The sequence below is a fragment of the Mya arenaria genome, chromosome 12, assembly GCF_026914265.1.
Source record: "Mya arenaria isolate MELC-2E11 chromosome 12, ASM2691426v1".
Classification (NCBI taxonomy): Eukaryota; Metazoa; Mollusca; class Bivalvia; order Myida; family Myidae; genus Mya; species Mya arenaria.
Window position 1 is genome coordinate 68,488,185 of NC_069133.1, and position 26,237 is coordinate 68,514,421.

The following is a 26,237-nucleotide window of genomic DNA, read 5'->3' on the forward strand; positions in this document are numbered from 1 at the left end:
CATGTATAAGTATGCAGTCATGTTTATTGTTAACTCTGTTTCATTTGTGGAACAAGCACATTTTTAAACTTTTCAGTTTTGGAAGCCTAAAAAAACTAGGCATTGTCATAGTCTTTGTTGTCTTGCAAAAACTTTCATCTTGAACAAAACTTAAACTTAAAACCCATCCTGGATATTTAATTTAAACTTTGTGAACAATTTGCACATGTATAACAAGACTCATAACTATGTTTTAATGACTGTTGAGTAATCCCCTTGTTTAACTGAAAAAATGTTAACAGATATATGTTGGCGTTCGTTTCTTTGCAGTCATGCTTCTGTTTTATTACATTTTAGTAAATATACTATGTACACATGTTCTGCTAAATATGATGATATTTTTCTTAACTTGCAATCCATGTTGAGAAAATGCTACACGAAATTTATTGCCTAAGTATAACTCTAGCTATCAGTACTTTAATATCAGTTAATTAGGTAATGTTGATCATGTGAACGGGGCATGTAATTCTGCAGTCTACAATGTATCTAGAACTCGTATAGGGTAACTCATGTATGTACATTTATCTTTTGATTTAGTTTTATGTTGAAACTTGTATTAAATAATACAGCAAAAAAACATTATCTTACTACGTCATTGTTTAGCTCCCTCACACAGGATATGTCGTGACTTCATTTTATTGTCCTCTCAGTGCTTCAAACATTATACTCAGAAATGGAGAAGTCTTTGGGTGATAACATGACCTAATGAAGTCCACTACGTTTATTAAAATCCACACAAAAGTATGATTATCTTATGAAGAGAAAAACAACTATTTCCCCAACTATTTATTAATATGCCCCCCTTAGAGGAGGGGGTATATTGCTTCGCATATGTGGGTAGGTCCGTCGGTTGGTCCTTAGGTAGTCCAAAGCTTGTCTTAGTGATTACTCGACAATTCCTCAAAGAATGGTCATCAAACTTGACATGAAGGTTGGGCCTGGCCAGTAGATGATCCCTAGTAATTTTAGGGGTCAAAGTCACAGGGTTTTTTCTGGTAAAAAGGTTGTCAAAGCTTGTCCGAGTGAAAACAATGCCTAGACCTATGGTCATCAAAGTTGACATGGTGGCTGGGCCTGACCAGTAGATGAACCCAATTGATTTAAGGAGTCGTCGGGTCAAAGGTCAAGGTAACAGTAACCTTGAATGCTAAAAGGTTGTCCAAGGGATAACACGACAATGCCTGCACCCAGGGCCCTCAAACTTGACTTTGTAGTTTGGGCCTGACCAGTAGGTGACCCCTATTGATTTAAGGGGTCAAAGGTCAAGGTCACAGTGACCTTGAACGCAAAAAGTTTGAATGTGTGATAACGCGACAATGCCTGCACCCATGGCCCTCAAACTTGACATTTAGGTAGAAGGAGACCAGTTGATGACTGCTATGGATTTTAAGGTCAGAGGTCAAGGTCATAACTCTTATTCATCATTAAAATTTACATCGTATTTATTTATTCCCTGCTGCTAAGAGGATACATTTTATCTGCAAATAACAGTCATCATCTGAAAATGATTAAAAACTACCTACTATCCTCACACTTTGAATGGTCATAATATTTTTTTGAGGCAAGCAAATTGGGGAGTACAGTCATGTTATTGGGATTTTAATAATTTCTAGTCCGAAGTTGTGCATTTTGAACGTATTATATAACCTTTTTCTCCAATATAAACATACAAAGTGCCCCCCCCCCCCATCCGCTAACGTTGATGAACAGTTGATACAGGCTTATTCATCACAGCAGCGGTCTATTCAATTGCTGTTGTATAGTGCAATGACCGTGATAGAGAGCTATACATGTAGCTTCGTCATATCATCATGATTAAGAAAACAATTATTCTTAATTCTTAGACAATCATCAACTTTAACAATGATTTATAACTATACTACATCAATACCAAGTAATCATCAATGTTTACATAAAGTTATCTGGGTTTAAAGATAGAGTTATCTGGGTTTAAAGCCAGTGTATTTTACAGTAGCTATTTATAATACAGTGGCTAAGATCGCTGGTCTATTTATAGCCGGAAAGAGTAAGTAAAGTCTAGATATTCTGTCTATTTCTAGTACTGTTTAAAATTTAATGTAGTACAAATTTATATGGTATAAAAGATAAATACGCAATCCATTGATAAAACCGAAGGATACTTGTAAATATTCTCTGGTATATTTACTATGCTGATCAAGCAGCCTCTAAATCAATATTCAGTACAAGGCAGGTAGTCAAACTTGGTATTGTGAGAGGAGTATATAGCCCAGGGCAAACCCTGCTCAAGCATACTTACCTGGTACAGGGGATACCGTGATCATGAAGGCGGTTCCCCCAGGAAGAGGCCCTCCCATTGCACTTCGGTTGGGCTGACGCCTGCGATAGCCACAAATGTTGGTTACTCGGGTACGTAATTTATTGGTGTGGGGACTGCGTTCGCGCTGTCCCTGAATAAACAAACAATAGCACATCTCTTGGTATATGGACCACGAGAGTATTCATACAGTCTCCTTAGTACATAGTAACCACTTAAAATTGTAAATTTAATAATTATAGAGTACTAATATTTATTTTTAATGAAAAGATAATTTTAATATATATGTAAGTATTTTCATTACACATTACTATAAGCACAGCTCAGTATAGTCAAGAAATGGAAAAATGAAGATGTGAATATTGTCAACTTGTGAAAGTTATAAGGTATTCTCTATACTTATATTAGAATTGTCTGGAATATTTCAACAACAAATGATTTAAATGCCACCTATGATACTTAATCTAGCATGGATATCAATTCAACAAAATTACTTGTTATAGATCATACTTTTCCGGTCAAAAAGAAATGGCGGTTTTTTTGTGCACTGCTGAAAAAATGTGAAGAAATCAAAGGACTACAGTAGCCGGTTGCAGAAATATTGGTATTTTTGTAATGTAGTACATCCACAAGTAATCATTTAATCGCTAAGGGGACTTTTGTGACTAATTAATTCGTGCAATCATTTTTGCGTAAGGCAAACATTAAAATTACCCCTCCCACTAGCTGATGAAGTGACCAAATGCCCGCGAAAGGACATAGGCGAAAGAGAAATAGATCATCCCCAAATCAAAAACCCCTAAATTTACACGTCTACAAGCGTCACAGAGTAGGAAATCCTTTGAGGGAGTCGACGGACGCATGAAGCCTGAGTGACGCGAGTTACTACAGTGTAGATTCGGACATAGACTCGGACTCAGAGGTAAAAATGTGCACAAGGAAAGACCTGGAAGAGGTAGCAAGCCAGATGGTTGAAAAATTTAAGGAACAGCTTTTGATCGACCTGAAGGATGAATTCACCAAGATTGTCGACAGTAAATTTAACGATCTGAAAACAGAAATTGCAGAAATACGCAAAGAAAACCAACACTTAAAAGAGTGTATCGCGTCCGCCAACGAGGCAAGAGACGAACTCGAGCAATATGGTCGTCGTTCTATGTTGGAGATTCATGGTATTCAAGGGGATACGGGCGACCATCATGAGAACGTCACTGCCAAAATCATGAATCGAGCCAAAAAGTTGAATCTTAATCTGACACCTGCCGACATTGACAAAGCCCACAGACTAGGCCGATTCCGCACTAATTCTACTCGGAAAGACATAGTTAAATTCACCAATTCAAAAGCGAGAGAAACAATGTACAACGCAAGAAAATCCCTTGGTGATCGTATATTTGTCCATGACTCTCTGACAAAGTTTAGGCAGAAATTAGCATATGAGGCCCTGAAGTTAAAACGCGAAGGATCCCTCATAAATACATGGGTCTCCGGAGGCGTCGTATATGGCATCATGACTGTAGCCGGTGTGGATAAGAAAATACAGATTAGAAATATGAACGCTTTGAAGGCTGTGCATGATGGTCAACTTCCCGTGTACTCGGACCCGACCTTCCCGTGAGTCCAGCCGCCACCTCTGTCTGAACTGTCTCACAAACTCTTTCATCCATTATGTGTGCTGTTTCCTTATGGTGACATTGATGATATTTTACCCATTGATAGGTGAATTGAATTCGTATGTACATATTTGACACGTACTATATGGCAAATATCCTACCTTTAACCTGTATTCCTGTTGAAAGATAGACTTAGTGTGGATTGCTGCAAATGTATTCTTTAAAACATTTATCTCGCAAACAGACGAAGAAAAAGCAAACGCACTAAATAACTACTTTTCATCTATATCTAATGTAAATGACTCGAGTAGTACATTACCTCGTTCTAATTTAAAAACAAATTATTGTTTAAATGAACTTACCATTAACGAACAGGAAGTCATTGACATTTTAGAAAACCTTGACGTAAACAAATCAACTCGTCCAGATCAAATAAGTCAAAGAATGTTAAAAGAAACGTCAAAAACGCTGTGCTTTCCCCTCTGTATGCTCTTCAATCGTTCGATAAATACTTGGGTTTATCCAGAAATTTGGAAACTTGCACATGTAATGCCGTTATTCAAAAAGGGCAATAAAGGAGAGCCTGTCAATTATAGACCTATATCACTTATAAGTTGTGTCGGAAAAGTCATGGAACGAATAATTTTTAAACACGTTTATAATTTCTTGCATTTTAACAGTCTTATTTACTCCAAACAGTCTGTTTTTTACCAGGTCACTCGACAGTTTATCAACTAATCGATATATACAATCAAATATGTACATCATTTGACAAAAAAGAATCTACATGTATTGTATTTTGCGACATTTCTAAGGCTTTTGATAGAGTCCGGTACAGAGGACTTTTGTTTAAACTCAAAGAAAATGGAATCGGCGGGAAAATTCTCGTTTGGTTAGAACAATACATAACAAACCGTAAGCAAAAGGTCTTTATCAACAATTCTTTTTCTGACGCCAAAATATTACACGGCGGGGTCCCTCAGGGTTCGGTGTTATGCCCTTTATTATTTTTGGTATATGTAAACGATATAGCGGAGTCACTCAATAGCGTTACCAGACTCTTTGCTGATGATAGCTCTTTAGCAGTATCAAGTAAAGATACCCAGTTAATTCAAGAGACATTAAATCATGATCTTGATATTATTCTTCAATGGTCTAAACAATGGCTTGTTAACTTTAATCCATTAAACACCGAAGTAATGTTCTTTTCATTTTGTCAGAGAAACTTAAGTTTTTAAGTCAATCATTGAAAACCTGGTTTTGTCATACTGTGGCGTTTCTTGTTTAGCTATTTAAGCCTACATGTATAAGTATGCAGTCATGTGTATTGTTAGCTATTAACTCTGTTTCATTTGTGGAACAAGCACATTTTTAAACTTTTCAGTTTTGGAAGCCAAAAAAACACTAGGCATTGTCATAGTCTTTGTTGTCTTGCAAAAACTTTCATCTTGAACAAAACTTAAAACCCATCCTGGATATTTAATTTAAACTTCGTGAACAATTTGCACATGTATAACAAGACTCATAACTATGTTTTAATGACTGTTGAGTAATCCCCTTGTTTAACTGAAAAAATGTTAACAGATATATGTTGGCGTTCGTTTCTTTGCAGTCGTGCTTCTGTTTTATTATATTTTAGTAAATATACTATGTACACATGTTCTGCTAAATATGATGATATATTTCTTAACTTGCAATCCATATTGAGAAAATGCTACACGAAATTTATTGCCTAAGTATAACTCTAGCTATCAGTACTTTAATATCAGTTAATTAGGTAATGTTGATCATGTGAACGGGGCATGTAATTCTGCAGTCTACAATGTATCTAGAACTCGTATAGGGTAACTCATGTATGTACATTTATCTTTTGATTTAGTTTTACGTTGAAACTTGTATTAAATAATACAGCAAAAAAAAAACATTATCTTACTACGTCATTGTTTAGCTCCCTCACACAGGATATGTCGTGACTTCATTTTATTGTCCTCTCAGTGCTTCAAACATTATACTCAGAAATGGAGAAGTCTTTGGGTGATAACATGACCTAATGAAGTCCACTACGTTTATTAAAATCCACACAAAAGTATGATTATCTTATGAAGAGAAAAACAACTATTTCCCCAACTATTTATTAATATGCCCCCCTTAGAGGAGGGGGTATATTGCTTCGCATATGTGGGTAGGTCCGTCGGTTGGTCCTTAGGTAGTCCAAAGCTTGTCTTAGTGATTACTCGACAATTCCTCAAAGAATGGTCATCAAACTTGACATGAAGGTTGGGCCTGGCCAGTAGATGATCCCTAGTAATTTTAGGGGTCAAAGTCACAGGGTTTTTTCTGGTAAAAAGGTTGTCAAAGCTTGTCCGAGTGAAAACAATGCCTAGACCTATGGTCATCAAAGTTGACATGGTGGCTGGGCCTGACCAGTAGATGAACCCAATTGATTTAAGGAGTCGTCGGGTCAAAGGTCAAGGTAACAGTGACCTTGAATGCTAAAAGGTTGTCCAAGGGATAACACGACAATGCCTGCACCCAGGGCCCTCAAACTTGACTTTGTAGTTTGGGCCTGACCAGTAGGTGACCCCTATTGATTTAAGGGGTCAAAGGTCAAGGTCACAGTGACCTTGAACGCAAAAAGTTTGAATGTGTGATAACGCGACAATGCCTGCACCCATGGCCCTCAAACTTGACATTTAGGTAGAAGGAGACCAGTTGATGACTGCTATGGATTTTAAGGTCAGAGGTCAAGGTCATAACTCTTATTCATCATTAAAATTTACATCGTATTTATTTATTCCCTGCTGCTAAGAGGATACATTTTATCTGCAAATAACAGTCATCATCTGAAAATGATTAAAAACTACCTACTATCCTCACACTTTGAATGGTCATAATATTTTTTTGAGGCAAGCAAATTGGGGAGTACAGTCATGTTATTGGGATTTTAATAATTTCTAGTCCGAAGTTGTGCATTTTGAACGTATTATATAACCTTTTTCTCCAATATAAACAAACAAAGTGCCCCCCCCCCCCCCCCATCCGCTAACGTTGATGAACAGTTGATACAGGCTTATTCATCACAGCAGCGGTCTATTCAATTGCTGTTGTATAGTGCAATGACCGTGATAGAGAGCTATACATGTAGCTTCGTCATATCATCATGATTAAGAAAACAATTATTCTTAATTCTTAGACAATCATCAACTTTAACAATGATTTATAACTATACTACATCAATACCAAGTAATCATCAATGTTTACATAAAGTTATCTGGGTTTAAAGATAGAGTTATCTGGGTTTAAAGCCAGTGTATTTTACAGTAGCTATTTATAATACAGTGGCTAAGATCGCTGGTCTATTTATAGCCGGAAAGAGTAAGTAAAGTCTAGATATTCTGTATATTTCTAGTACTGTTTAAAATTTAATGTAGTACAAATTTATATGGTATAAAAGATAAATACGCAATCCATTGATAAAACCGAAGGATACTTGTAAATATTCTCTGGTATATTTACTATGCTGATCAAGCAGCCTCTAAATCAATATTCAGTACAAGGCAGGTAGTCAAACTTGGTATTGTGAGAGGAGTATATAGCCCAGGGCAAACCCTGCTCAAGCATACTTACCTGGTACAGGGGATACCGTGATCATGAAGGCGGTTCCCCCAGGAAGAGGCCCTCCCATTGCACTTCGGTTGGGCTGACGCCTGCGATAGCCACAAATGTTGGTTACTCGGGTACGTAATTTATTGGTGTGGGGACTGCGTTCGCGCTGTCCCTGAATAAACAAACAATAGCACATCTCTTGGTATATGGACCACGAGAGTATTCATACAGTCTCCTTAGTACATAGTAACCACTTAAAATTGTAAATTTAATAATTATAGAGTACTAATATTTATTTTTAATGAAAAGATAATTTTAATATATATGTAAGTATTTTCATTACACATTACTATAAGCACAGCTCAGTATAGTCAAGAAATGGAAAAATGAAGATGTGAATATTGTCAACTTGTGAAAGTTATAAGGTATTCTCTATACTTATATTAGAATTGTCTGGAATATTTCAACAACAAATGATTTAAATGCCACCTATGATACTTAATCTAGCATGGATATCAATTCAACAAAATTACTTGTTATAGATCATACTTTTCCGGTCAAAAAGAAATGGCGGTTTTTTTGTGCAATGCTGAAAAAATGTGAAGAAATCAAAGGACTACAGTAGCCGGTTGCAGAAATATTGGTATTTTTGTAATGTAGTACATCCACAAGTAATCATTTAATCGCTAAGGGGACTTTTGTGACTAATTAATTCGTGCAATCATTTTTGCGTAAGGCAAACATTAAAATTACCCCTCCCACTAGCTGATGAAGTGACCAAATGCCCGCGAAAGGACATAGGCGAAAGAGAAATAGATCATCCCCAAATCAAAAACCCCTAAATTTACACGTCTACAAGCGTCACAGAGTAGGAAATCCTTTGCGGGAGTCGACGGACGCATGAAGCCTGAGTGACGCGAGTTACTACAGTGTAGATTCGGACATAGACTCGGACTCAGAGGTAAAAATGTGCACAAGGAAAGACCTGGAAGAGGTAGCAAGCCAGATGGTTGAAAAATTTAAGGAACAGCTTTTGATCGACCTGAAGGATGAATTCACCAAGATTGTCGACAGTAAATTTAACGATCTGAAAACAGAAATTGCAGAAATACGCAAAGAAAACCAACACTTAAAAGAGTGTATCGCGTCCGCCAACGAGGCAAGAGACGAACTCGAGCAATATGGTCGTCGTTCTATGTTGGAGATTCATGGTATTCAAGGGGATACGGGCGACCATCATGAGAACGTCACTGCCAAAATCATGAATCGAGCCAAAAAGTTGAATCTTAATCTGACACCTGCCGACATTGACAAAGCCCACAGACTAGGCCGATTCCGCACTAATTCTACTCGGAAAGACATAGTTAAATTCACCAATTCAAAAGCGAGAGAAACAATGTACAACGCAAGAAAATCCCTTGGTGATCGTATATTTGTCCATGACTCTCTGACAAAGTTTAGGCAGAAATTAGCATATGAGGCCCTGAAGTTAAAACGCGAAGGATCCCTCATAAATACATGGGTCTCCGGAGGCGTCGTATATGGCATCATGACTGTAGCCGGTGTGGATAAGAAAATACAGATTAGAAATATGAACGCTTTGAAGGCTGTGCATGATGGTCAACTTCCCGTGTACTCGGACCCGACCTTCCCGTGAGTCCAGCCGCCACCTCTGTCTGAACTGTCTCACAAACTCTTTCATCCATTATGTGTGCTGTTTCCTTATGGTGACATTGATGATATTTTACCCATTGATAGGTGAATTGAATTCGTATGTACATATTTGACACGTACTATATGGCAAATATCCTACCTTTAACCTGTATTCCTGTTGAAAGATAGACTTAGTGTGGATTGCTGCAAATGTATTCTTTAAAAAATTTATCTCGCAAACAGACGAAGAAAAAGCAAACGCACTAAATAACTACTTTTCATCTATATCTAATGTAAATGACTCGAGTAGTACATTACCTCGTTCTAATTTAAAAACAAATTATTGTTTAAATGAACTTACCATTAACGAACAGGAAGTCATTGACATTTTAGAAAACCTTGACGTAAACAAATCAACTCGTCCAGATCAAATAAGTCAAAGAATGTTAAAAGAAACGTCAAAAACGCTGTGCTTTCCCCTCTGTATGCTCTTCAATCGTTCGATAAATACTTGGGTTTATCCAGAAATTTGGAAACTTGCACATGTAATGCCGTTATTCAAAAAGGGCAATAAAGGAGAGCCTGTCAATTATAGACCTATATCACTTATAAGTTGTGTCGGAAAAGTCATGGAACGAATAATTTTTAAACACGTTTATAATTTCTTGCATTTTAACAGTCTTATTTACTCCAAACAGTCTGTTTTTTACCAGGTCACTCGACAGTTTATCAACTAATCGATATATACAATCAAATATGTACATCATTTGACAAAAAAGAATCTACATGTATTGTATTTTGCGACATTTCTAAGGCTTTTGATAGAGTCCGGTACAGAGGACTTTGTTTAAACTCAAAGAAAATGGAATCGGCGGGAAAATTCTCGTTTGGTTAGAACAATACATAACAAACCGTAAGCAAAAGGTCTTTATCAACAATTCTTTTTCTGACGCCAAAATATTACACGGCGGGGTCCCTCAGGGTTCGGTGTTATGCCCTTTATTATTTTTGGTATATGTAAACGATATAGCGGAGTCACTCAATAGCGTTACCAGACTCTTTGCTGATGATAGCTCTTTAGCAGTATCAAGTAAAGATACCCAGTTAATTCAAGAGACATTAAATCATGATCTTGATATTATTCTTCAATGGTCTAAACAATGGCTTGTTAACTTTAATCCATTAAACACCGAAGTAATGTTCTTTTCATTTTGTCAGAGAAACTTAAGTTTTTAAGTCAATCATTGAAAACCTGGTTTTGTCATACTGTGGCGTTTCTTGTTTAGCTATTTAAGCCTACATGTATAAGTATGCAGTCATGTGTATTGTTAGCTATTAACTCTGTTTCATTTGTGGAACAAGCACATTTTAAACTTTTCAGTTTTGGAAGCCAAAAAAACACTAGGCATTGTCATAGTCTTTGTTGTCTTGCAAAAACTTTCATCTTGAACAAAACTTAAAACCCATCCTGGATATTTAATTTAAACTTCGTGAACAATTTGCACATGTATAACAAGACTCATAACTATGTTTTAATGACTGTTGAGTAATCCCCTTGTTTAACTGAAAAAATGTTAACAGATATATGTTGGCGTTCGTTTCTTTGCAGTCGTGCTTCTGTTTTATTATATTTTAGTAAATATACTATGTACACATGTTCTGCTAAATATGATGATATATTTCTTAACTTGCAATCCATATTGAGAAAATGCTACACGAAATTTATTGCCTAAGTATAACTCTAGCTATCAGTACTTTAATATCAGTTAATTAGGTAATGTTGATCATGTGAACGGGGCATGTAATTCTGCAGTCTACAATGTATCTAGAACTCGTATAGGGTAACTCATGTATGTACATTTATCTTTTGATTTAGTTTTACGTTGAAACTTGTATTAAATAATACAGCAAAAAAAAAAACATTATCTTACTACGTCATTGTTTAGCTCCCTCACACAGGATATGTCGTGACTTCATTTTATTGTCCTCTCAGTGCTTCAAACATTATACTCAGAAATGGAGAAGTCTTTGGGTGATAACATGACCTAATGAAGTCCACTACGTTATTAAAATCCACACAAAAGTATGATTATCTTATGAAGAGAAAAACAACTATTTCCCCAACTATTTATTAATATGCCCCCCTTAGAGGAGGGGGTATATTGCTTCGCATATGTGGGTAGGTCCGTCGGTTGGTCCTTAGGTAGTCCAAAAGCTTGTCTTAGTGATTACTCGACAATTCCTCAAAGAATGGTCATCAAACTTGACATGAAGGTTGGGCCTGGCCAGTAGATGATCCCTAGTAATTTTAGGGGTCAAAGCCACAGGGGTTTTTCTGGTAAAAAGGTTGTCAAAGCTTGTCCGAGTGAAAACAATGCCTAGACCTATGGTCATCAAAGTTGACATGGTGGCTGGGCCTGACCAGTAGATGAACCCAATTGATTTAAGGAGTCGTCGGGTCAAAGGTCAAGGTAACAGTGACCTTGAATGCTAAAAGGTTGTCCAAGGGATAACACGACAATGCCTGCACCCAGGGCCCTCAAACTTGACTTTGTAGTTTGGGCCTGACCAGTAGGTGACCCCTATTGATTTAAGGGGTCAAAGGTCAAGGTCACAGTGACCTTGAACGCAAAAAGTTTGAATGTGTGATAACGCGACAATGCCTGCACCCATGGCCCTCAAACTTGACATTTAGGTAGAAGGAGACCAGTTGATGACTGCTATGGATTTTAAGGTCAGAGGTCAAGGTCATAACTCTTATTCATCATTAAAATTTACATCGTATTTATTTATTCCCTGCTGCTAAGAGGATACATTTTATCTGCAAATAACAGTCATCATCTGAAAATGATTAAAAACTACCTACTATCTTCACACTTTTAATGGTCATAATATGTTTTTGAGGCAAGCCAATTGGGGAGTACAGTCATCTTATTGGGATTTTAATAATTTCTAGTCCGAAGTTGTGCATTTTGAACGTATTATATAACCTTTTTCTCCAATATAAACAAACAAAGTGCCCCCCCCCCCACCCATCCGCTAACGTTGATGAACAGTTGATACAGGCTTATTCATCACAGCAGCGGTCTATTCAATTGCTGTTGTATAGTGCAATGACCGTGATAGAGAGCTATACATGTAGCTTCGTCATATCATCATGATTAAGAAAACAATTATTCTTAATTCTTAGACAATCATCAACTTTAACAATGATTTATAACTATACTACATCAATACCAAGTAATCATCAATGTTTACATAAAGTTATCTGGGTTTAAAGATAGAGTTATCTGGGTTTAAAGCCAGTGTATTTTACAGTAGCTATTTATAATACAGTGGCTAAGATCGCTGGTCTATTTATAGCCGGAAAGAGTAAGTAAAGTCTAGATATTCTGTCTATTTCTAGTACTGTTTAAAATTTAATGTAGTACAAATTTATATGGTATAAAAGATAAATACGCAATCCATTGATAAAACCGAAGGATACTTGTAAATATTCTCTGGTATATTTACTATGCTGATCAAGCAGCCTCTAAATCAATATTCAGTACAAGGCAGGTAGTCAAACTTGGTATTGTGAGAGGAGTATATAGCCCAGGGCAAACCCTGCTCAAAGCATACTTACCTGGTACAGGGGATACCGTGATCATGAAGGCGGTTCCCCCAGGAAGAGGCCCTCCCATTGCACTTCGGTTGGGCTGACGCCTGCGATAGCCACAAATGTTGGTTACTCGGGTACGTAATTTATTGGTGTGGGGACTGCGTTCGCGCTGTCCCTGAATAAACAAACAATAGCACATCTCTTGGTATATGGACCACGAGAGTATTCATACAGTCTCCTTAGTACATAGTAACCACTTAAAATTGTAAATTTAATAATTATAGAGTACTAATATTTATTTTTAATGAAAAGATAATTTTAATATATATGTAAGTATTTTCATTACACATTACTATAAGCACAGCTCAGTATAGTCAAGAAATGGAAAAATGAAGATGTGAATATTGTCAACTTGTGAAAGTTATAAGGTATTCTCTATACTTATATTAGAATTGTCTGGAATATTTCAACAACAAATGATTTAAATGCCACCTATGATACTTAATCTAGCATGGATATCAATTCAACAAAATTACTTGTTATAGATCATACTTTTCCGGTCAAAAAGAAATGGCGGTTTTTTTGTGCACTGCTGAAAAAATGTGAAGAAATCAAAGGACTACAGTAGCCGGTTGCAGAAATATTGGTATTTTTGTAATGTAGTACATCCACAAGTAATCATTTAATCGCTAAGGGGACTTTTGTGACTAATTAATTCGTGCAATCATTTTTGCGTAAGGCAAACATTAAAATTACCCCTCCCACTAGCTGATGAAGTGACCAAATGCCCGCGAAAGGACATAGGCGAAAGAGAAATAGATCATCCCAAATCAAAAACCCCTAAATTTACACGTCTACAAGCGTCACAGAGTAGGAAATCCTTTGAGGGAGTCGACGGACGCATGAAGCCTGAGTGACGCGAGTTACTACAGTGTAGATTCGGACATAGACTCGGACTCAGAGGTAAAAATGTGCACAAGGAAAGACCTGGAAGAGGTAGCAAGCCAGATGGTTGAAAAATTTAAGGAACAGCTTTTGATCGACCTGAAGGATGAATTCACCAAGATTGTCGACAGTAAATTTAACGATCTGAAAACAGAAATTGCAGAAATACGCAAAGAAAACCAACACTTAAAAGAGTGTATCGCGTCCGCCAACGAGGCAAGAGACGAACTCGAGCAATATGGTCGTCGTTCTATGTTGGAGATTCATGGTATTCAAGGGGATACGGGCGACCATCATGAGAACGTCACTGCCAAAATCATGAATCGAGCCAAAAAGTTGAATCTTAATCTGACACCTGCCGACATTGACAAAGCCCACAGACTAGGCCGATTCCGCACTAATTCTACTCGGAAAGACATAGTTAAATTCACCAATTCAAAAGCGAGAGAAACAATGTACAACGCAAGAAAATCCCTTGGTGATCGTATATTTGTCCATGACTCTCTGACAAAGTTTAGGCAGAAATTAGCATATGAGGCCCTGAAGTTAAACGCGAAGGATCCCTCATAAATACATGGGTCTCCGGAGGCGTCGTATATGGCATCATGACTGTAGCCGGTGTGGATAAGAAAATACAGATTAGAAATATGAACGCTTTGAAGGCTGTGCATGATGGTCAACTTCCCGTGTACTCGGACCCGACCTTCCCGTGAGTCCAGCCGCCACCTCTGTCTGAACTGTCTCACAAACTCTTTCATCCATTATGTGTGCTGTTTCCTTATGGTGACATTGATGATATTTTACCCATTGATAGGTGAATTGAATTCGTATGTACATATTTGACACGTACTATATGGCAAATATCCTACCTTTAACCTGTATCCTGTTGAAAGATAGACTTATGTGGATTGCTGCAAATGTATTCTTTAAAAATTTATCTCGCAAACAGACGAAGAAAAAGCAAACGCACTAAATAACTACTTTTCATCTATATCTAATGTAAATGACTCGAGTAGTACATTACCTCGTTCTAATTTAAAAACAAATTATTGTTTAAATGAACTTACCATTAACGAACAGGAAGTCATTGACATTTTAGAAAACCTTGACGTAAACAAATCAACTCGTCCAGATCAAATAAGTCAAAGAATGTTAAAAGAAACGTCAAAAACGCTGTGCTTTCCCTCTGTATGCTCTTCAATCGTTCGATAAATACTTGGGTTTATCCAGAAATTTGAAACTTGCACATGTAATGCCGTTATTCAAAAAGGGCAATAAAGGAGAGCCTGTCAATTATAGACCTATATCACTTATAAGTTGTGTCGGAAAAGTCATGGAACGAATAATTTTTAAACACGTTTTATAATTTCTTGCATTTTAACAGTCTTATTTACTCCAAACAGTCTGTTTTTACCAGGTCACTCGACAGTTTATCAACTAATCGATATATACAATCAAATATGTACATCATTTGACAAAAAGAATCTACATGTATTGTATTTTGCGACATTTCTAAGGCTTTTGATAGAGTCCGGTACAGAGGACTTTTGTTTAAACTCAAAGAAATGGAATCGGCGGGAAATTCTCGTTTGGTTAGAACAATACATAACAAACCGTAAGCAAAAGGTCTTTATCAACAATTCTTTTTCTGACGCCAAAATATTACACGGCGGGGTCCCTCAGGGTTCGGTGTTAGGCCCTTTATTATTTTTGGTATATGTAAACGATATAGCGGAGTCACTCAATAGCGTTACCAGACTCTTTGCTGATGATAGCTCTTTAGCAGTATCAAGTAAAGATACCCAGTTAATTCAAGAGACATTAAATCATGATCTTGATATTATTCTTCAATGGTCTAAACAATGGCTTGTTAACTTTAATCCATTAACACCGAAGTAATGTTCTTTTCATTTTGTCAGAGAAACTTAAGTTTTTAAGTCAATCATTGAAAACCTGGTTTGTCATACTGTGGCGTTTCTTGTTTAGCTATTTAAGCCTACATGTATAAGTATGCAGTCATGTGTATTGTTAGCTATTAACTCTGTTTCATTTGTGGAACAAGCACATTTTTAAACTTTTCAGTTTTGGAAGCCAAAAAAAACTAGGCATTGTCATAGTCTTTGTTGTCTTGCAAAAACTTTCATCTTGAACAAAACTTAAAACCCATCCTGGATATTTAATTTAAACTTCGTGAACAATTTGCACATGTATAACAAGACTCATAACTATGTTTAATGACTGTTGAGTAATCCCCTTGTTTAACTGAAAAAATGTTAACAGATATATGTTGGCGTTCGTTTCTTTGCAGTCGTGCTTCTGTTTTTATATTTTTAGTAAATATACTATGTACACATGTTCTGCTAAATATGATGATATATTTCTTAACTTGCAATCCATTGAGAAAATGCTACACGAAATTTATTGCCTAAGTATAACTCTAGCTATCAGTACTTTAATATCAGTTAATTAGGTAATGTTGATCATGTGAACGGGGCATGTAATTCTGCAGTCTACAATGTATCTAGAACTCGTATAGGGTAACTCATGTATGTACATTTATCTTTTGATTTAGTTTTACGTTGAAACTTGTATTAAATAATACAGCAAAAAAAAACATTATCTTACTACGTCATTGTTTAGCTCCCTCACACAGGATATGTCGTGACTTCATTTTATTGTCCTCTCAGTGCTTCAAACATTATACTCAGAAATGGAGAAGTCCTTGGGTGATAACATGACCTAATGAAGTCCACTACGTTTTATTAAAATCACACAAAAGTATGATTATCTTATGAAGAGAAAAACACTATTTCCCCAACTATTTATTAATATGCCCCCCTTAGAGGAGGGGTATATTGCTTCGCATATGTGGGTAGGTCCGTCGGTTGGTCCTTAGGTAGTCCAAAGCTTGTCTTAGTGATTACTCGACAATTCCTCAAAGAATGGTCATCAAACTTGACATGAAGGTTGGGCCTGGCCAGTAGATGATCCCTAGTAATTTTAGGGGTCAAAGTCACAGGGGTTTTTCTGGTAAAAAGGTTGTCAAAGCTTGTCCGAGTGAAAACAATGCCTAGACCTATGGTCATCAAAGTTGACATGGTGGCTGGGCCTGACCAGTAGATGAACCCAATTGATTTAAGGAGTCGTCGGGTCAAAGGTCAAGGTAACAGTGACCTTGAATGCTAAAAGGTTGTCCAAGGGATAACACGACAATGCCTGCACCCAGGGCCCTCAAACTTGACTTTGTAGTTTGGGCCTGACCAGTAGGTGACCCCTATTGATTTAAGGGGTCAAAGGTCAAGGTCACAGTGACCTTGAACGCAAAAAGTTTGAATGTGTGATAACACGACAATGCCTGCACCCATGGCCCTCAAACTTGACATTTAGGTAGAAGGAGACCAGTTGATGACTGCTATGGATTTTAAGGTCAGAGGTCAAGGTCATAACTCTTATTCATCATTAAAATTTACATCGTATTTATTTATTCCCTGCTGCTAAGAGGATACATTTTATCTGCAAATAACAGTCATCATCTGAAAATGATTAAAAACTACCTACTATCCTCACACTTTGAATGGTCATAATATTTTTTTGAGGCAAGCAAATTGGGGAGTACAGTCATGTAATTGGGATTTTAATAATTTCTAGTCCGAAGTGGTGCATTTTGAACGTATTATATAACCTTTTTCTCCAATATAAACATACAAAGTGCCCCCCCCCCCATCCGCTAACGTTGATGAACAGTTGATACAGGCTTATTCATCACAGCAGCGGTCTATTCAATTGCTGTTGTATAGTGCAATGACCGTGATAGAGAGCTATACATGTAGCTTCGTCATATCATCATGATTAAGAAAACAATTATTCTTAATTCTTAGACAATCATCAACTTTAACAATGATTTATAACTATACTACATCAATACCAAGTAATCATCAATGTTTACATAAAGTTATCTGGGTTTAAAGATAGAGTTATCTGGGTTTAAAGCCAGTGTATTTTACAGTAGCTATTTATAATACAGTGGCTAAGATCGCTGGTCTATTTATAGCCGGAAAGAGTAAGTAAAGTCTAGATATTCTGTCTATTTCTAGTACTGTTTAAAATTTAATGTAGTACAAATTTATATTATAAAAGATAAATACGCAATCCATTGATAAAACCGAAGGATACTTGTAAATATTCTCTGGTATATTTACTATGCTGATCAAGCAGCCTCTAAATCAATATTCAGTACAAGGCAGGTAGTCAAACTTGGTATTGTGAGAGGAGTATATAGCCCAGGGCAAACCCTGCTCAAGCATACTTACCTGGTACAGGGGATACCGTGATCATGAAGGCGGTTCCCCCAGGAAGAGGCCCTCCCATTGCACTTCGGTTGGGCTGACGCCTGCGATAGCCACAAATGTTGGTTACTCGGGTACGTAATTTATTGGTGTGGGGACTGCGTTCGCGCTGTCCCTGAATAAACAAACAATAGCACATCTCTTGGTATATGGACCACGAGAGTATTCATACAGTCTCCTTAGTACATAGTAACCACTTAAAATTGTAAATTTAATAATTATAGAGTACTAATATTTATTTTTAATGAAAAGATAATTTTAATATATATGTAAGTATTTTCATTACACATTACTATAAGCACAGCTCAGTATAGTCAAGAAATGGAAAAATGAAGATGTGAATATTGTCAACTTGTGAAAGTTATAAGGTATTCTCTATACTTATATTAGAATTGTCTGGAATATTTCAACAACAAATGATTTAAATGCCACCTATGATACTTAATCTAGCATGGATATCAATTCAACAAAATTACTTGTTATAGATCATACTTTTCCGGTCAAAAAGAAATGGCGGTTTTTTTGTGCAATGCTGAAAAAATGTGAAGAAATCAAAGGACTACAGTAGCCGGTTGCAGAAATATTGGTATTTTTGTAATGTAGTACATCCACAAGTAATCATTTAATCGCTAAGGGGACTTTTGTGACTAATTAATTCGTGCAATCATTTTTGCGTAAGGCAAACATTAAAATTACCCCTCCCACTAGCTGATGAAGTGACCAAATGCCCGCGAAAGGACATAGGCGAAAGAGAAATAGATCATCCCCAAATCAAAAACCCCTAAATTTACACGTCTACAAGCGTCACAGAGTAGGAAATCCTTTGAGGGAGTCGACGGACGCATGAAGCCTGAGTGACGCGAGTTACTACAGTGTACATTCGGACATAGACTCGGACTCAGAGGTAAAAATGTGCACAAGGAAAGACCTGGAAGAGGTAGCAAGCCAGATGGTTGAAAAATTTAAGGAACAGCTTTTGATCGACCTGAAGGATGAATTCACCAAGATTGTCGACAGTAAATTTAACGATCTGAAAACAGAAATTGCAGAAATACGCAAAGAAAACCAACACTTAAAAGAGTGTATCGCGTCCGCCAACGAGGCAAGAGACGAACTCGAGCAATATGGTCGTCGTTCTATGTTGGAGATTCATGGTATTCAAGGGGATACGGGCGACCATCATGAGAACGTCACTGCCAAAATCATGAATCGAGCCAAAAAGTTGAATCTTAATCTGACACCTGCCGACATTGACAAAGCCCACAGACTAGGCCGATTCCGCACTAATTCTACTCGGAAAGACATAGTTAAATTCACCAATTCAAAAGCGAGAGAAACAATGTACAACGCAAGAAAATCCCTTGGTGATCGTATATTTGTCCATGACTCTCTGACAAAGTTTAGGCAGAAATTAGCATATGAGGCCCTGAAGTTAAAACGCGAAGGATCCCTCATAAATACATGGGTCTCCGGAGGCGTCGTATATGGCATCATGACTGTAGCCGGTGTGGATAAGAAAATACAGATTAGAAATATGAACGCTTTGAAGGCTGTGCATGATGGTCAACTTCCCGTGTACTCGGACCCGACCTTCCCGTGAGTCCAGCCGCCACCTCTGTCTGAACTGTCTCACAAACTCTTTCATCCATTATGTGTGCTGTTTCCTTATGGTGACATTGATGATATTTTACCCATTGATAGGTGAATTGAATTCGTATGTACATATTTGACACGTACTATATGGCAAATATCCTACCTTTAACCTGTATTCCTGTTGAAAGATAGACTTAGTGTGGATTGCTGCAAATGTATTCTTTAAAAAATTTATCTCGCAAACAGACGAAGAAAAAGCAAACGCACTAAATAACTACTTTTCATCTATATCTAATGTAAATGACTCGAGTAGTACATTACCTCGTTCTAATTTAAAAACAAATTATTGTTTAAATGAACTTACCATTAACGAACAGGAAGTCATTGACATTTTAGAAAACCTTGACGTAAACAAATCAACTCGTCCAGATCAAATAAGTCAAAGAATGTTAAAAGAAACGTCAAAAACGCTGTGCTTTCCCCTCTGTATGCTCTTCAATCGTTCGATAAATACTTGGGTTTATCCAGAAATTTGGAAACTTGCACATGTAATGCCGTTATTCAAAAAGGGCAATAAAGGAGAGCCTGTCAATTATAGACCTATATCACTTATAAGTTGTGTCGGAAAAGTCATGGAACGAATAATTTTTAAACACGTTTATAATTTCTTGCATTTTAACAGTCTTATTTACTCCAAACAGTCTGTTTTTTACCAGGTCACTCGACAGTTTATCAACTAATCGATATATACAATCAAATATGTACATCATTTGACAAAAAAGAATCTACATGTATTGTATTTTGCGACATTTCTAAGGCTTTTGATAGAGTCCGGTACAGAGGACTTTTGTTTTCAAAAAAATGGAATCGGCGGGAAAATTCTCGTTTGGTTAGAACAATACATAACAAACCGTAAGCAAAAGGTCTTTATCAACAATTTTTCTGACGCCAAAATATTACACGGCGGGGTCCCTCAGGGTTCGGTGTTATGCCCTTTATTATTTTTGGTATATGTAAACGATATAGCGGAGTCACTCAATAGCGTTACCAGACTCTTTGCTGATGATAGCTCTTTAGCAGTATCAAGTAAAGATACCCAGTTAATTCAAGAGACATTAAATCATGATCTTGATATTATTCTTCAATGGTCTAAACAATGGCTTGTTAACTTTAATCCATTAAACACCGAAGTAATGTTCTTTTCATTTTGTCAGAGAAACTTAAGTTTTTAAGTCAATCATTGAAAACCTGGTTTTGTCATACTGTGGCGTTTCTTGTTTAGCTATTTAAGCCTACATGTATAAGTATGCAGTCATGTGTATTGTTAGCTATTAACTCTGTTTCATTTGTGGAACAAGCACATTTTTAAACTTTTCAGTTTTGGAAGCCAAAAAAACACTAGGCATTGTCATAGTCTTTGTTGTCTTGCAAAAACTTTCATCTTGAACAAAACTTAAAACCCATCCTGGATATTTAATTTAAACTTCGTGAACAATTTGCACATGTATAACAAGACTCATAACTATGTTTTAATGACTGTTGAGTAATCCCCTTGTTTAACTGAAAAAATGTTAACAGATATATGTTGGCGTTCGTTTCTTTGCAGTCGTGCTTCTGTTTTATTATATTTTAGTAAATATACTATGTACACATGTTCTGCTAAATATGATGATATATTTCTTAACTTGCAATCCATATTGAGAAAATGCTACACGAAATTTATTGCCTAAGTATAACTCTAGCTATCAGTACTTTAATATCAGTTAATTAGGTAATGTTGATCATGTGAACGGGGCATGTAATTCTGCAGTCTACAATGTATCTAGAACTCGTATAGGGTAACTCATGTATGTACATTTATCTTTTGATTTAGTTTTACGTTGAAACTTGTATTAAATAATACAGCAAAAAAAAACATTATCTTACTACGTCATTGTTTAGCTCCCTCACACAGGATATGTCGTGACTTCATTTTATTGTCCTCTCAGTGCTTCAAACATTATACTCAGAAATGGAGAAGTCCTTGGGTGATAACATGACCTAATGAAGTCCACTACGTTTATTAAAATCCACACAAAAGTATGATTATCTTATGAAGAGAAAAACAACTATTTCCCCAACTATTTATTAATATGCCCCCCTTAGAGGAGGGGGTATATTGCTTCGCATATGTGGGTAGGTCCGTCGGTTGGTCCTTAGGTAGTCCAAAGCTTGTCTTAGTGATTACTCGACAATTCCTCAAAGAATGGTCATCAAACTTGACATGAAGGTAGAAGGAGACCAGTTGATGACTGCTATGGATTTTAAGGTCAGAGGTCAAGGTCATAACTCTTATTCATCATTAAAATTTACATCGTATTTATTTATTCCCTGCTGCTAAGAGGATACATTTTATCTGCAAATAACAGTCATCATCTGAAAATGATTAAAAACTACCTACTATCCTCACACTTTGAATGGTCATAATATTTTTTTGAGGCAAGCAAATTGGGGAGTACAGTCATGTAATTGGGATTTTAATAATTTCTAGTCCGAAGTGGTGCATTTTGAACGTATTATATAACCTTTTTCTCCAATATAAACATACAAAGTCCCCCCCCATCCGCTAACGTTGATGAACAGTTGATACAGGCTTATTCATCACAGCAGCGGTCTATTCAATTGCTGTTGTATAGTGCAATGACCGTGATAGAGAGCTATACATGTAGCTTCGTCATATCATCATGATTAAGAAAACAATTATTCTTAATTCTTAGACAATCATCAACTTTAACAATGATTTATAACTATACTACATCAATACCAAGTAATCATCAATGTTTACATAAAGTTATCTGGGTTTAAAGATAGAGTTATCTGGGTTTAAAGCCAGTGTATTTTACAGTAGCTATTTATAATACAGTGGCTAAGATCGCTGGTCTATTTATAGCCGGAAAGAGTAAGTAAAGTCTAGATATTCTGTCTATTTCTAGTACTGTTTAAAATTTAATGTAGTACAAATTTATATGGTATAAAAGATAAATACGCAATCCATTGATAAAACCGAAGGATACTTGTAAATATTCTCTGGTATATTTACTATGCTGATCAAGCAGCCTCTAAATCAATATTCAGTACAAGGCAGGTAGTCAAACTTGGTATTGTGAGAGGAGTATATAGCCCAGGGCAAACCCTGCTCAAGCATACTTACCTGGTACAGGGGATACCGTGATCATGAAGGCGGTTCCCCCAGGAAGAGGCCCTCCCATTGCACTTCGGTTGGGCTGACGCCTGCGATAGCCACAAATGTTGGTTACTCGGGTACGTAATTTATTGGTGTGGGGACTGCGTTCGCGCTGTCCCTGAATAAACAAACAATAGCACATCTCTTGGTATATGGACCACGAGAGTATTCATACAGTCTCCTTAGTACATAGTAACCACTTAAAATTGTAAATTTAATAATTATAGAGTACTAATATTTATTTTTAATGAAAAGATAATTTTAATATATATGTAAGTATTTTCATTACACATTACTATAAGCACAGCTCAGTATAGTCAAGAAATGGAAAAATGAAGATGTGAATATTGTCAACTTGTGAAAGTTATAAGGTATTCTCTATACTTATATTAGAATTGTCTGGAATATTTCAACAACAAATGATTTAAATGCCACCTATGATACTTAATCTAGCATGGATATCAATTCAACAAAATTACTTGTTATAGATCATACTTTTCCGGTCAAAAAGAAATGGCGGTTTTTTTGTGCAATGCTGAAAAAATGTGAAGAAATCAAAGGACTACAGTAGCCGGTTGCAGAAATATTGGTATTTTGTAATGTAGTACATCCACAAGTAATCATTTAATCGCTAAGGGGACTTTTGTGACTAATTAATTCGTGCAATCATTTTTGCGTAAGGCAAACATTAAAATTACCCCTCCCACTAGCTGATGAAGTGACCAAATGCCCGCGAAAGGACATAGGCGAAAGAGAAATAGATCATCCCCAAATCAAAAACCCCTAAATTTACACGTCTACAAGCGTCACAGAGTAGGAAATCCTTTGAGGGAGTCGACGGACGCATGAAGCCTGAGTGACGCGAGTTACTACAGTGTAGATTCGGACATAGACTCGGACTCAGAGGTAAAAATGTGCACAAGGAAAGACCTGGAAGAGGTAGCAAGCCAGATGGTTGAAAAATTTAAGGAACAGCTTTTGATCGACCTGAAGGATGAATTCACCAAGATTGTCGACAGTAAATTTAACGATCTGAAAACAGAAATTGCAGAAATACGCAAAGAAAACCAACACTTAAAAGAGTGTATCGCGTCCGCCAACGAGGCAAGAGACGAACTCGAGCAATATGGTCGTCGTTCTATGTTGGAGATTCATGGTATTCAAGGGGATACGGGCGACCATCATGAGAACGTCACTGCCAAAATCATGAATCGAGCCAAAAAGTTGAATCTTAATCTGACACCTGCCGACATTGACAAAGCCCACAGACTAGGCCGATTCCGCACTAATTCTACTCGGAAAGACATAGTTAAATTCACCAATTCAAAAGCGAGAGAAACAATGTACAACGCAAGAAAATCCCTTGGTGATCGTATATTTGTCCATGACTCTCTGACAAAGTTTAGGCAGAAATTAGCATATGAGGCCCTGAAGTTAAAACGCGAAGGATCCCTCATAAATACATGGGTCTCCGGAGGCGTCGTATATGGCATCATGACTGTAGCCGGTGTGGATAAGAAAATACAGATTAGAAATATGAACGCTTTGAAGGCTGTGCATGATGGTCAACTTCCCGTGTACTCGGACCCGACCTTCCCGTGAGTCCAGCCGCCACCTCTGTCTGAACTGTCTCACAAACTCTTTCATCCATTATGTGTGCTGTTTCCTTATGGTGACATTGATGATATTTTACCCATTGATAGGTGAATTGAATTCGTATGTACATATTTGACACGTACTATATGGCAAATATCCTACCTTTAACCTGTATTCCTGTTGAAAGATAGACTTAGTGTGGATTGCTGCAAATGTATTCTTTAAAAAATTTATCTCGCAAACAGACGAAGAAAAAGCAAACGCACTAAATAACTACTTTTCATCTATATCTAATGTAAATGACTCGAGTAGTACATTACCTCGTTCTAATTTAAAAACAAATTATTGTTTAAATGAACTTACCATTAACGACAGGAAGTCATTGACATTTTAGAAAACCTTGACGTAAACAAATCAACTCGTCCAGATCAAATAAGTCAAAGAATGTTAAAAGAAACGTCAAAAACGCTGTGCTTTCCCCTCTGTATGCTCTTCAATCGTTCGATAAATACTTGGGTTTATCCAGAAATTTGGAAACTTGCACATGTAATGCCGTTATTCAAAAAGGGCAATAAAGGAGAGCCTGTCAATTATAGACCTATATCACTTATAAGTTGTGTCGGAAAAGTCATGGAACGAATAATTTTTAAACACGTTTATAATTTCTTGCATTTTAACAGTCTTATTTACTCCAAACAGTCTGTTTTTTACCAGGTCACTCGACAGTTTATCAACTAATCGATATATACAATCAAATATGTACATCATTTGACAAAAAAGAATCTACATGTATTGTATTTTGCGACATTTCTAAGGCTTTTGATAGAGTCCGGTACAGAGGACTTTTGTTTAAACTCAAAGAAAATGGAATCGGCGGGAAAATTCTCGTTTGGTTAGAACAATACATAACAAACCGTAAGCAAAAGGTCTTTATCAACAATTCTTTTTCTGACGCCAAAATATTACACGGCGGGGTCCCTCAGGGTTCGGTGTTATGCCCTTTATTATTTTTGGTATATGTAAACGATATAGCGGAGTCACTCAATAGCGTTACCAGACTCTTTGCTGATGATAGCTCTTTAGCAGTATCAAGTAAAGATACCCAGTTAATTCAAGAGACATTAAATCATGATCTTGATATTATTCTTCAATGGTCTAAACAATGGCTTGTTAACTTTAATCCATTAAACACCGAAGTAATGTTCTTTTCATTTTGTCAGAGAAACTTAAGTTTTTAAGTCAATCATTGAAAACCTGGTTTTGTCATACTGTGGCGTTTCTTGTTTAGCTATTTAAGCCTACATGTATAAGTATGCAGTCATGTGTATTGTTAGCTATTAACTCTGTTTCATTTGTGGAACAAGCACATTTTTAAACTTTTCAGTTTTGGAAGCCAAAAAAACACTAGGCATTGTCATAGTCTTTGTTGTCTTGCAAAAACTTTCATCTTGAACAAAACTTAAAACCCATCCTGGATATTTAATTTAAACTTCGTGAACAATTTGCACATGTATAACAAGACTCATAACTATGTTTTAATGACTGTTGAGTAATCCCCTTGTTTAACTGAAAAAATGTTAACAGATATATGTTGGCGTTCGTTTCTTTGCAGTCGTGCTTCTGTTTTATTATATTTTAGTAAATATACTATGTACACATGTTCTGCTAAATATGATATATTTCTTAACTTGCAATCCATTGAGAAAATGCTACACGAAATTTATTG

The 26,237-nt window shown here is 36.6% G+C and overlaps 5 non-coding genes across 5 annotated transcripts; all 5 read left to right on the plus strand.

The window, feature by feature from the left end:
• The first annotated feature begins 2,309 nt into the window (after positions 1-2,309).
• LOC128212622 (U1 spliceosomal RNA) lies at positions 2,310-2,471 on the plus strand. Its single transcript, XR_008257542.1, has one exon. It is a non-coding gene; the product is annotated as a U1 spliceosomal RNA (small nuclear RNA).
• Positions 2,472-7,567: 5,096 nt separating this feature from the next.
• On the plus strand, positions 7,568-7,729 carry LOC128212623 (U1 spliceosomal RNA). Its single transcript, XR_008257543.1, has one exon. It is a non-coding gene; the product is annotated as a U1 spliceosomal RNA (small nuclear RNA).
• Positions 7,730-12,824: 5,095 nt separating this feature from the next.
• LOC128212624 (U1 spliceosomal RNA) lies at positions 12,825-12,986 on the plus strand. Its single transcript, XR_008257544.1, has one exon. It is a non-coding gene; the product is annotated as a U1 spliceosomal RNA (small nuclear RNA).
• Positions 12,987-18,055: 5,069 nt separating this feature from the next.
• LOC128212627 (U1 spliceosomal RNA) lies at positions 18,056-18,217 on the plus strand. The gene has a single exon (XR_008257545.1). It is a non-coding gene; the product is annotated as a U1 spliceosomal RNA (small nuclear RNA).
• Positions 18,218-22,874: 4,657 nt separating this feature from the next.
• Positions 22,875-23,036, plus strand: LOC128212628 (U1 spliceosomal RNA). The gene has a single exon (XR_008257546.1). It is a non-coding gene; the product is annotated as a U1 spliceosomal RNA (small nuclear RNA).
• Positions 23,037-26,237: the final 3,201 nt, after the last annotated feature.